Genomic DNA, 14,420 nt, shown 5'->3' with positions numbered 1-14,420 from the left:
ACTTATTCTCTCAAAGAGTAAAATTTTCACACAACCTCAATGTTGACAACTTGATTCAAAAGGAGGAACATTCACCTTTAGAAGTTTGTTATGAAACAAATGGAAGAAATGAGGAAGGATATGTTGCACATGAAAAATGAGCAAGAGAAACCTAAGCCATCTTTTTCACTTGAGTATGTATCTCTATTTCCTTTTGACAAATACTTATAAATGTATCCTTTTACTTGTAAGGTTAAATTTTTTAAGTATGAAAAATATGATGGTAGTGGAGATCCTCATGATCACATTAGGGATTTTTGTGCACTAAGTATGAAATTCTTACATGAACTCACTTATCTCATAAGCCTTTCTTTCTAGAAGTCTTAGTGGGCAAGGTATGGAATGGTCCACAAAATTCTCTCCTCCACTTATGTCATTTGATAAAATGGAAAAAGGTATTTCCAACATTATTCCTATATTATTCAACATGCGATCACTATGCTAGACTTATGCAACATCAAACAACACCAAGGAAAATATTATATTTCCTTTCTTCAGTGATAGAGGAAGCTTAATTCATGATATCCATGGAAAATCCCTGAAGCTGAAAGATTGACATATTTATCAACAACCTTGTGCCTTAATTGTAGCATGAATTTAGGAAACAACTATTTTCCAATTCCTTACAAATTGAGGATGTTTCAGTTAAAAAGGGTGAACTCAATTGATAAAGGATAAAACCAACAACAACAATCAAAACAACAATAATGTAAAGGATAAATCGTATTCATGGAACAAGAAAAAGAATGTGGTAAATGATGGCATAGTGGACACACCCAAACCTAAGGAGCCTAATGTGATCAACTTGACCAATGATATTCAAACTACAAAACAATATGCTTCTCCAAGAATATTGACTCAAACAAATCTAATGACTCTAGTAGAGGTAAACCATCATGGGTTTCTAAATCTAAGCACACTTGTTAACTTTAATTTCTCATCATTTCAACAAATAATTGGCATTGACTTGTAATATTTAATTCTTCAAAGAATAATCTCCACATATGATTAACTTTTCTTTGACAAGTACGCTTGCTAATCTTGCCAAGCATTGATTTCAAAATGTTAGTATCAATATCAATCAAATATTTTGGTCTTCTAAGACATATTCGAGAAGGTTTTATAATCTCTTCCATTCCCTCAATATTTTGAACATCAACATAAGGTTGAGTATTTTGTGTATCTTGAACCAAAGATGATGTATGTTGGCAATAAGATGCAAAAGATGGAATATCACCTACTTAATATGTTGATATTTTTCCTTCAACATGACATGATGAAGTGTCTACATCATCAGATCTACAAATTAGTGTATCTTCAACATGAGAGGATGATATGACTCCAACATTGGAAGATAGTGTAGCTTCACAATTCAATTGTTTTCTTGAGCATAATAGTGTCATTTGTTCTCTTTGTCTTTCCAATTCTTCCTCTTTGTTTATTTGTATCAATGGTTCTTGTTCATCTTTGAAAGTCAATTCTTTATTATTGCTTTGCAATTTTCTTTGTTCACATAGTAGTTTCGTTTTATCTCTTTTAATTGCCAAATCTCTCTCCCTCTCTTCATTTGTTTGAGTTTTTGGTTTCTTCCTTGGCATGATGATGATTTCTACATGTCAAATTTTTCAAACATCTAAATTACTTACAATTTGTAAATTAAAAATCATTCAAATACATATAAAAATTACAATTATTTCAATGAATACACAATATATATCAAACAACTTGCCAAATTTCTAACCATTTCCAAATAACAATTCATTCAAACATAAAAATTTCAATGAATTCACTATATATTAAACATGTCAAATTATAATCAAATTTTTCTCTCTATATCAACAAACAATTTTTAAAAGCCAATAGTGGCATGTTGTGATGGTTAAGTTGTTGAGTTGTTATCCTTGCCATCAAGATTCAAATATAATGGGGATGAGGTCCCCCATTTGTGGCCTCACTGGTTCATAACTCTAGGTGAAAGCGTTTACCCCTCTTTTATAATAAAAAAAATAAAGAATATTTAAAAAGGACTGCACTAACCTTTTCTATAGAAAGAATATTCAAAAAGCTTTCAAATAGCATATCCAATGATTGAATTTAGTGTTTGCTAGCTTCAAAAAGTTTTCAAATAGTGTTTTCTAACTTCCAATAGCTTGAAACTCGTGTTTTATGTCAAAACAATAGAATGCACAACACACAAAAAGCAGAATATGGATCAAAAGGGACAGAACTTGCTTTGTGACCATTTTTTGGTGATTTCACATAGTGCGTACGCACTATGTGAAAATACATCTCTCCCTATCCCACCATCTCCTATCTCCTACTCTCTCTCTCCTCTCCTATCCCCTACTCTCTCTCTCACTCTCCCTCTCCTACTCCCTCTCCCATTGCCTACTCTCTCTCACTCTCTCTCTCCCATCCCCTACTCTCTCACTCTCTATCCTCTCCCATCCCTTACTCTCTCTCACTCTCTCTCCTCTCTCATCTCCTACTCTCTCACTCTCTCTCCTCTCCCATCCCCTACTCTATCTCTCACTCTCTCTCCTCTTCCATCCCCTACTCTCTCTCGCTCTCCCTCTCCCACAACCTACTCTCTCTCACCCTCTCTCCTCTCCTATCCCCTACTCTCTATATCTCACACACTCCCATCCCCCCTCTCTCTCAAACTACTCTCTCCCTCTCTCCCCTCTCCCATCCCTTACTCTCTCTCTCCCCCTACTCTCTCTCCCCTCTTCCATCCCCTACTCTCTCTTTCCTTTCTCTCCCCTCTCCCATCCCCTACTCTCTCTTGCTCGCTCTCTCTCCCACCACATACTCTCTCTCCCATCCCCTACTCTCTCTCTCTCTCTCACTCCCATCCCCCTCTCTCTCCCTCTCCCACCACCTACTCTCTCTCCCATCTCCTACTCTCTCTCTCTCTCTCATCCCCTACTCTCTCTCGCTCTCCCTCTCCTACTCCTGCTCCCACCACCTACTCTCTCTCACTCTCTCTCTCGCATCTCCTTCTCTCTCTCACTCTCTCTCTTAGGTCTCCCATCCCCTACTCTCTCTCCCCTCTCCTATCCCCTACTCTCTAGATCTCTCACACACAATCCCATCCCTCCCTCTCTCCCTCTCCCACTCCCTCTCCCACCACCTACTATCTCTCTCTCACTCACTCTCTCCCTCTGTACGCTCCCTCTCCCATCCCCTACTCTCTCTCACACTCTCTCCCATCGCCTACTCTCACTCTCTCTCTCCCATCCCATACTCTCTCTCTACCACCCCCTACTCTCTCTCCTACTCTCACACTCTCTCCCATACCATACTCTCTCTATCTTACACACATTCCCATTCCCCCTTTCTCTCCCTCTCCCACTACCTACTCTCTCTCTCCCCCATCCCCTACTCTCTCTCTTTCATAGAGACACTCCCATCCCCCCTCTCTCTCCTCTCCCATCCCCTACTCTCTAGATCTCTCACACACACTCCCATCCCCCCTCTCTCTCCCTCTCCCACTCCCTCTCCCACCACCTACTCTCTCTCACTCTCTCTCCCTCTCGACTCTCTCTCTCCCATCTCGTTCTCTCTCTCTCTACCACCCCCTACTCTCTCTCACTCTCACACTCTCTCCCATCCCCTACTCTCTCTTACACACACTCACATCCCCCCTCTCTTTCCCCCTCTCTCACTCCCTCTCCCACCACCTACTCTCTCTCTCAAGCTACTCCCTCTCCCACCACCTACTCTCTCTCTCAAGCTACTCTCTCTCTCCCCTCTCCCATCCCCTACTCTCTCTCTTTCATAAACACACACTCCCATCCTCCTCTCTCTCTCGCTCTCCCATTCCCTACTCTCTAGATCTCTCACACACACTCCCATCCCCCCTCTCCCACCACCTACTATCTCTCTCTCACTCTCTCTCTCCCTCTCTACTCTCTTTCTCCCATCCCCTACTCTTACTCTCTCTCCCATCCCCTAGTCTCTCTCACACTTTCTCCCATCTCCTACTCTCACTCTCTCTCTTTCCCCCATCCCATACTCTCTCTCTGCCACCCCCTACTCTCTCTCTCACTCTCACACTCTCTCCCATTCCCTACTCTCTCTCTTACACACATTCCCATTCCCCCCTTCTCTCTCCCTCTCTCACTCCCTCTCCCACTATCTACTCTCTCTCTCTCTCCCCTCTCCCATCCCATACTCTCTCTTTCAAACACCCACACACTCACATCCCCCCTCATTCTCCTCTCCCATCCCCTACTCTCTAGATCTCTCACACACACTCCCATCCCCCTCTCTCTCCCTCTCCCACTCCCTCTCCCCCTACCTACTGTCTCTCTCTCTCTCTCACTCTCCCTCTCTACTATCTCTCCATCCCCTACTCTCACTCTCTCTCTCCCATCCCCTACTCTCTCTGCCACCCTTACTCTCTCTCACACTCTCTCCCATCCCCTACTCTCTCTTACACATACTCCTATCCCCCTCTCTCTCCCCCTCTCCCACCACCTACTCTCTCTCTCTCTCCCATCCCCTACTCTTTCTATCTCTCTCTCCCCTCTCCCATCCCCTTCTCTCTCTCTTTCACACACACACACACACCCATCCCCCTATCTCTCTCTCTTCTCCCATCCCCTACTCTATTTCTCACTCCCTCTCCCTCTCCCACCACCTACTCTCCCTCACTCTCACTCTCATTCTCACTCTCTCTCTCTCTCTCTCTCACTCTCACTCTCTCCCTCTCTACTATTTCTCTGCCACTCCCTACTCTCTCTCACATTTTCACACTCTCTCCCATCCCCTACTCTCTCTCTCTCTTACACACATTTCCATCCCCCTCTCTCTCTCCCTCTCTCACTCCCTCTCTGACCACCTACTCTCTCTCTCTCTCATCCCCTACTCTCTCTTAGGCTACTCTCTATCCCCCTCTTCTATCCCCTACTCTCTCTTTCACACACATGCACTCACATCCTCCTCTCTCTCTTGTTCTCCCTCTCCCACCACCTACTCTCGCTCCCCCATCCCCTACTCTCAATATCTCTCTCCCATCCTATACTCTCTTTATGCCACACCTACTCTCTCACACACTTTTTCTCTCATCCCCTACTCTCTCTCTCTTACATACATTCCCATTTCCTCCTCTCTCTCCCCCTCCCTCTCCCACCACCTACTCTCTCTCCCATCCCCTACTCTCTCTTTCTCCACCATCCCTTACTCTCTCTTCTTTCACACACCCACACACTCTCATCCCCCCTCTCTCCCTCTCCCACCACCTACTATCTCTCTCTCTCTCCCTCTCTCATCCCCTACTCTCACTCTCTCTCATCCCCTACTCTCTTTGCCACCCCTATTCTCTCTCACTCTCTCTCATCCCCTACTCTCTCTCTTACACTCCCATCCCCCTCTCTCTCCCCCTCTCCCCCTCCCTCTCCCACTGCCTACTCTCTCTCTCCCCTCTCCCATCCCCTACTCTCTCTCTTTCACACACACACACACACACACCCATCCCTCCTCTCTCTCTCCTCTCCCATCCCCTACTCTATCTCTCACTCACTCTCCCTCTTCCACTCCCTCACCCATCGCCTACTCTCTCTCTCACTCTCACTCTCTCCCTCTCTACTCTCTCTCTGCCACCCCCTACTCTCTCTCACATTTTCACACTCTCTCCCATCCCCTACTCTATCTCTCACTCACTCTCCCTCTTCCACTCCCTCACCCATCGCCTACTCTCTCTCACTCTCACTCTCTCCCTCTCTACTCTCTCTCTGCCACCCCCTACTCTCTCTCACATTTTCACACTCTCTCCCATCCCCTACTCTCTCTTTCTCTTACACACATTTCCATCCCCCTCCCTCTCCCACTCCTCCCACTATCTACTCTCTCTCCCCCCTCTCCCATCCCCTACTCTTTCTTTCACACACACACACTCCCATCCTCCTCTCTCTCTTGCTCTCCCTCTCCCACTCTATCTCCCATTGCCTACTCTCTCTCTCCCCCCATGCCCTACTCTCAATCTCTCTCTCCCATCCTGTACTCTCTCTACCACCCCTACTCTCTCACACTTCCTCTCTTTCCCATCCCCTACTCTTAATCTCTCTCCCATCCCATACTCTCTCTTTTCCACCCCTACTCTATCTCACACTTCCTCTCTCTCCCATCCCATACTCTCTCTACCACCCCTACTCTCTCTCACTTCCTCTCTCTCCCATCCCCTACTCTCTCTCTCCCCTCTCCCATTCCCTTCTCTCTCTCTCTCTCTCTCTCTCTCTCTCTCTCTCTCTCTCTCTCACACACACACACACACACACACACACACACACACACACCCATCCCCCCCTCTCTCTCAATCTTGCTTTGCCTCTCTTCTTCCCTCTCTATGCACTATTTAGGTCTCAATAGTGTGTGCGCACTAAAGTATGCACGTGCTATTTAGACCCAAATTTTAAAAGCTTTAAATAGTGTGTGTGTGTGTGTGTGCATGCGTTATTCAAACCTTTGTATTCTACCAAGCCTAAGGCTTGGTTTTGCCTTGGGGGTCCAACCCAAAGGTTTGGAGTCTATGAATTGACCTGAGACATGTTTTGTTGCAAACATACAAAAAATGATTGATTTTTCTTGTGTGCTCTCCTTCAAGATTCCTTGTGGTTGAGCATCAATAAGATCAGGTTACATGACATTGTAGGTCTCTGTGTTAGCTATATAACCATATAATTTATTTTTTATTTGAACTATTTCAAGCCTTTCATCTATAGTTTCTTTTGAATGTATGTCCATTTTTTGTCAAAAACCAACATGTACTAATTGGGCTCTAGACTTTAGCTTGTTCATTGAATTTTGCAATAACTTAGTTTTTTAGAAACTAGACTCCATTCTACACACTTTGAAAAAAAGAAGTTTTGATTTTAGATTAGTTTTCAATCATTTATAGGGGGAGCACATAGATATTTCATGTTTTTGGGATGTGTCTAGTTAAAAAATTCATTAAAAAATACACATTATAAAATTACCCAAAAAATTTGGGATAAACTACATAGTGTTAAGTAACTTTTGACTAGAGTGATCAAAGAATTTCAAAATAAAAGTTAAAATTTTAGGGGGGCCACACTTTGTACTGTGTTATATTTATTTGGAATAAATAGTACCACTTTCTACGGCCCCCTTTTTTGAGGACCTAAAACTAAACCATTTTGAAAAATAATTAGTAGTTTAGAAACTAGATTCAAAGGACTACTACTTTTGTTTTTGTCATATCTTAAAATTTTGAGCATAACTATCTTCAAATTCTTGTTGAAGTTCAAAAATTGTTGATTTCAGAAAAAAGGTGTCCACTTATACCCTATTTTGGCACCACAATTTGGTGCGCTTATCCATAAATTACATAACTTTGAATTTCAACATTCCTCAACAAGGCTTTCTCAAAACATACTTTTCTTCATATTACTCCACTTATTCCTCCCATAATACAATAGCATTGACTATGGCTTCAATGGAGCCCATACTCCATGAAATCTATCTCTTCCCCAAGAGAAGAGTTTCTCAACTACATTGTTGAGCCCAACTAACCCCTTCATCCAAGGCTTCTCTTCCCTCTTAAGGGTGAGGGAAGCCTTCACACCCAAAAACAACATTCCATGAAAAAATAAAAGATAACCAAGAAGAAAAATAATATAACAATTCTTCCACATTCTTTCAACACAATTCAACACCAACATTCAAGCTTCAATGGAAGAACAACTCATGGCATGAAGCACCAACCCTGGTCCAAATAAAATGGAAATAAAATTTGTTGAAGAGCTCCCTTTTCCCTTAGTTTCCAATTCTCTAATAACCCTAATGGTCTCTGAAATTAGAGATTGGATGAACACCCAATTAATTTGTCACAAGCCCTCTAAAAAGTCCTCAAAATCACTATCCCACCTACTAACTCAATCTTGGCAAAAACATAAAGTCCACTTTCTCTTACACTATTGTCCCTTCTAAAAATAAAACCTTGACTAAGTGTCAAGCTGAGGGAAAAGACATGGGTTATCTCCATTTTCGAATTGCCTAAGGAATGACTTGTTTAGAGGTCTCCAAAGTTATCTAGGCATTAAAATGGTGGATTTTGAATAGCTAACATGTTATAAAATCATGTGGGCACCTTATTTATACTAAAATGGCACTTTGGGAGCACTTTTAGGTCCTCTAAAGTCTCTATCAAGTTTTAATTCGAAATTCAATATGATAGTGACTTCTCCTAACACTCTCCTAAGTGGCTTTTAAGTTCGAGTACTTAATGAGGATTAATTTAGGTTAAGTGACTTCATTCCCAAAAACCTTAAATGACATGTCATATACACATGGACGATACAAGTGTCAAGTGACACACACATTAAGGCACATTACACATCACAATGACATGTCTCTAATTACACATGAATTTTAATCTATTACACACACAATTCATGTTTGCGAAATAAAAAACATAACAAAGAGGTTTCAAATCTTCCAATAGATTCACCTTGGCTTTACTATGTTAACATAAGTTTGGGCCTTGATTCTTTGATTAAATTTCATGGTTCAATTTCCTACACACAAAACTCAAGCATCGGTAGTCCAATGAAAAATCATAGAGAGAGACATGTATATATGTATACAACTAATTAACATTGCATTCACATTAAACATGCATATTAATTAGCACAATTTAACTTCCTTTCTAAATATTATCATATGAGGTATTTGTAACATCCAAATATCATAATCTACATAAGAAAAGTAGTTCCTACTTAACGTTATGAAATTAACATTCTGAATATCATCATGATTCAATTTCTATCATAACGATGAAACATTGAAACCATATCTATTAAATCATCAAAGCATATCAAATAGGTCCTAGTACATAACATAAGTGAAATTCACCAAAATGTAAACATCACAACTAGTATCTTTTTAATTAAATTAAGCATAGTGAAATTACTAATAGTATCCAATTATCATTAGGAGATAACACATCATAAGATAAGGTGTATGTCCTTAAAATCAATTATGTCAGCCAATCAAGATGCTTGCATAATCATGTCAACATAGGTTCAAAATCAATCATCAAATAAAACCATTAAATTTTATTGGTCAATATAATATGTCCTCATGAAACTTCAACATATTAGTTTATCATCCCACAATAGCATATCCACCTAATACTATCCGCACATCAATTGACTCATTGTATTTGCATCATACCTTAGTCCTTCCATGTAGAAACTTATCCAATCCTAATAAGAACTTCCACCTACATTTATTAATAACTCTCACAAGGGTGAATGTTGAATCATCCTTCCCTAATAACCTTCTAAATCAATCATCCTAATAAGGCATAAAATACTATGGAGTCCTCAATAGTTCTGGGGCTAGTACCATGACATCTCAAGCCTTAATTCAATAAGGTCTCAACATATCAACCTAATATAACCGAAGCATATCATCTTACATCCCTAACTTTTCTTAGCTTTCTATCATATCTAGGACATTTAGGGTTTATAATAGGGCACTAGAGAAGGGGTCTTACACAAGAGGGTGTTATAAATGAAACTCTTACTAAGAACCATAGATTAGAAGCTACCCTATTTTCCCACTCAATATCTTTGTGCAAGGATTGATCCTAGTGGACTACCTGAATCACCCCAAGATTTATGCTCACCATATGTGCTCCTTTATATGTGGGTAACCCATATACCAACTAGCTTATATCTATTGTGGATAACCACTTTGTGTGAGGCAAGGAAGCATCAAGTTGTGGTCCAAGCTATTGAGTATTGAGTCATGAACTTAAGTAGATCCTTCTTTATGTGTGAGACCCCTGAAAGTCTTATTGAACATACACAATTGGTAGTCTCACAGGGCTTTACTTTTGAAGACCTCATGAGTGCATGTATTAGCAAGATTACTTTTTCCCTTGTCAAATTATTTAAAGAAATGTGTTTGCATCATCATTGTTATCAAAAATCACTATTTTACTGTCAAAACTAAAACTCAACACTACTACAATAGTCACTCAAGAAAATATGATTGAAAAATTAGTTAACTTATGTCTTTTGATCAAAAAAAAGTCATAAACTATCTTTTACTAGCAAATTTTCATAATTTTGTGGTGAGAAATATTGTACAATAGTCCTAGTATCGATCAAGTATTGTATTGCTATTGTTAATTCTATCATACTACTATTCTACTTTCTGTCATACTACCTAGTATCAAACTATTGTTTTACACTAAATCATCATACTACATCTTGTGAAGCAGTATATGAAACTTCCTCTTGTCCTACTATCACTTGCCTTATTGTACTACATTTATCAACTGATGAACTCAGTTGGCTTGACATCAAACATGTTCTTGGATCATTTAGGGCTTGTACATGGTTTACCCGAGTTCCTTGATCAAAAATCTACATGTTAGGAACTATTTTGGTTGAAATAGTTACTTCAATCTCTTGACTATACTTTTTTATTGGGATAGTCATTCACTTGTGTATCTATCTTTGGCTACCTATCTATGGGTTAGATAATATCTCTTGACTTGAGTCACTGGTGTTGTAAATTACTTGGCCAATTTTCTATCTTGTCAAGTGAACACTTTACCTCTCTAGTTTGGATATCAAGTTATTTTTTGTCACCTTATCAACCTTTTCTAATCTTTGTCATGCTTGAATTTATATCAATCACTATGGGATTTGAACCTTGTGCTACCAAACCTGAACTAAGTCTAGATGATCCTGAGTTCCTTGATATTGCTAATAAGTTTCAATGTGGCTAATAATATTCTTGATAGAAATATCACAATGTTGCTAATAAGTTTCAATACTTTTTCTCACACTATAAAGAACTAAAATATACAACACATGTAAATGATCCTTACTTTATTTGTTTCACTAAGAACATGCTAATTATTCAAGTACACTTCAAAATAATGGTGAAGGAAAGAATCACATCCTTGCATGAATCCTTCTTAAGATCTTTACATGCATGCGAGTGATCTTGTTCAAGATCTACATATTATGCTCCAAGACATCAATTATATTCATCTATTGGATCTAAAGACCTATTTAGAGAACAACCAAGTGGTACCTCCTTTGAGCCTATGCCAAAATTTTATGATAAGCCTATCTTCAACTAGTATGATAAAGACATGGATGCATGCTATGCACTTGAATAAAAAAAAAAAGATCCTAGACATGCTTTTGAGAGAACTTTTGCTTACTTGGAAGATTCTTTAGATGTCATCTTTTCAACACTCCTTAATAATGATCTCATCACATTAAAAAACTCTACATCATATAGAAACCCATCATTGGAGGTCTATTGTGCTTATCATTGACATTATGAACATAGTACTTCAGATTGCATAGAGTTAAAACATAAAGTGAAATATCTATTGTTGATAGGATCATTGATGTTGGAACCCCTATTGAGTCATGTGATGAGGATACTTCTCTTGAGCAAGATCATATTGATGAGCCTATGTCTAATGACAGTCTCCTTGACACCCCTACTTCTTCCAACACTCATGAACCTCCTAAAAAGTCAAATATTCCCAACATACCTCCATAAAAAAAATATCCTAATGCTTTTTGTATTGATTATGCATACCCTCAAGGGATACCTCTAAAATAAATTCAAGCTAATCTACATTTGACTGCAAATATTTTCAATGCTTCTAAGACTAAAGATCCCAAACCTTCATGTGCTACTATTATTATTATGTCTACTCTAACTAGTTCATCATCACATCTCCAAGATGCTATCATGAAGACCTCACTTTCTCCCTTGTCCTTAGAAGTGGCTTTGTTAAGAGGACTCTCCAAAAGCTACAGCTATAAATGTCAAGAAAGATCAAGATTAAGCACCCTTTATCTCCTTCGAGATTTTACCTTTTCCTATCATATGTCTTACCCATGTCCCAAGTATGATGAGGAAATCACTTCCACTATTCCCATTGATCTTGTCAAAAAACATGAGAAAATTACTACGTCTATCCTATCCAAAGAAACTTTTCAAGATCAAAGTATCCCCTTTTATTCTACTTCTCCATTTTCACTTCAAAACTATGCTCAAACTTCAAATGCTTCTATCAAAGATGTTGCCCCCGTCAAAGCTACTCATGAGTCTATTGATGGCCTTGGTCATGTTCCTCACTCTAAATATGTTATTATTCCTATCCACTTTCTAAGTCCATCCTTGGAAATGATATCTTGTGCGTGCACTGTGGGATCTCCTCTAGTAGATTGCTCTTGAGGGCCATAATCCCCCATATCCCCATCTCTAACCTCTTACTATTACTCATCTCTACTCACATCATCACCTCCATCTCCTCTAGGATCCTCCCTTTTTCTCTTAACATATTTAGTGGCTATCTCTACTAGGGTCACACACTCATCCATCTTGACATCTCTGCCTCCTCCACCCATTACCATTACCATAAAAATTAAGCCTAATGTCCCACCCTCACCAAAAGACATCTACTGAGGTGGAATTTATGCCTAACCACTACTACTTCCTCCTAGATCCAACCTCACTATGCAAGGTGGGATCATGACTAGTGTAACTTGAGGAGCATGTCATATCTCTCATCCCTAGTTGAAGGATCATCCATCTTCTCTACTTGTCCTCCTCTCCTAGTTAGATCAATAAAGTGAGGAAATGAATGTCTAAGCATGCAATCCCTATATTGAGGTGTCATACTTGTTGACACAAAATTCTACACCCTTTCTTGAGGTATGACCCTCAAGAGACCTTGTGTAACATGGAAATGAACTCCAAGTGTGGCACTTGTGCTTTGAGGTTGAATCTCCAGAGAAGTCTAACTTCCTCACAATCTAGGGTGCACCTAAGTAACACATAAAAGGAAAAGGGGGAAAGATATAAAAATTAAATGCTAAAGGGAAAGGGGGGTGATGCACCAGGATAGAGCATGGTTACAACTCTACCTACATATGCACATGACATTAATAAAAGACACCAAAAGTCATAGATCTTAACTCTAATTTTCCCTTTTAAGAATCCATATGCAGGTTAGAACAAATGAGATGTTGGAAGGAAGACCAATTTCACAACACAGCACCCATGAGCAAGTAAACAAAGCATACAAACATAAATGATGAAATAGAAACATTCAACACAAGGAAAAATATGCACAAGATAGTCAAATGGAAAGAAGAGAAAAATAAGGGTTTCTATTAATGTAAGGCAAAACAAGAAATTTACAATTGCAAAGCATAAGCAACTGCAAGAGAACTAGAGAAGAACATAGAAGAACACCTAAGAAATATTTACAACTTGCCTTTATAGAGATCAAGCATAATTCTGATGTTTACATTGAGTTCAAACCCCAACCAGGTCAGTTGAGTTGCAAAGGAGAGTAATAACTGAGAATCAGAATGAGATTTGATCATGAAGTGCAATCTTCCCATGAATTGATAGGAAGAAACCCAAATCAATGCACCCAGCCACAAAAGAGATCTAATTACAAAAGATTTGATCATTTCATGCATTAAAGAGGCATGGAGTGCATTGGCGTCATACAAAAAAGGCCCAAGAAGATGCTCAACATTGAAGAATTGGCCCTGATGGCATGAAATAGCCGCAAGAAGTTGATTCATGCCATTGGCAAAAAACCATGAGAAGGGATAAGAGGATGTGTTATCTTCTTGCAACATGTAGGGTTAATCACATGAAGAGGGGGATCTTATTTCCCCAAAAAAAAAAATGTTGGTCATCGATGAAGATCTTCTCTTTGAAACAGATGATCTAGATGCTAAGGGAATCTCCCAAAAAAGAGATTAAGTCACCACCATCGATGAAAATCCTCCCCTTGAGAGGAACATCCCAGATGCAATAAGGAAATTTTCAAGGTGCAGCATATCTAATGACTATCGTGTAATTCTGAATTTTGGAGACCCACAGAGACTACGCAGTATGAAGAAATGTCAAAATGGAGACACACAAAAGCATGACGCAATTCTGGCCTTTGGAGTCTTGTAGAAGCACTGCAAAGTGAGGAAACATCAGAATGGTAACACAAAGCAATATCTCATATCTTTGGGAAAACCCACTGAGCCAAACACAAAGACACGGCAATCATTGATCTCATATGCATGCATGCAAAACTCTAGACCCTACTAGCTACTAATAGGGAAGTACGTGGACCAATTGCAAACAAAAAAACTTTGTCACCTGTGGACCCATAGAAAATTTGAGTTGACACACATGGGAGAATCAATATTGTCATAACTCTACTAACCATGGACCCATTGAAGCCAACTTGTTTGGAGCACTCATCATACATGGCTCAATCTCAAGTTTTCATGAGGAAGAGCATGTATCACACAAAAATATGAGAGCCATCGAATCTACAAGCTAGAGTTAACCTG

Source organism: Cupressus sempervirens, chromosome 8, assembly GCF_028749045.1.
Source record: "Cupressus sempervirens isolate cs-2001-9-10 chromosome 8, ASM2874904v1, whole genome shotgun sequence".
NCBI classification, from domain to species: domain Eukaryota; kingdom Viridiplantae; phylum Streptophyta; class Pinopsida; order Cupressales; family Cupressaceae; genus Cupressus; species Cupressus sempervirens.
The sequence above is the reverse complement of the archived record's forward strand: the minus strand, read 5'-3'. Positions refer to the sequence as shown.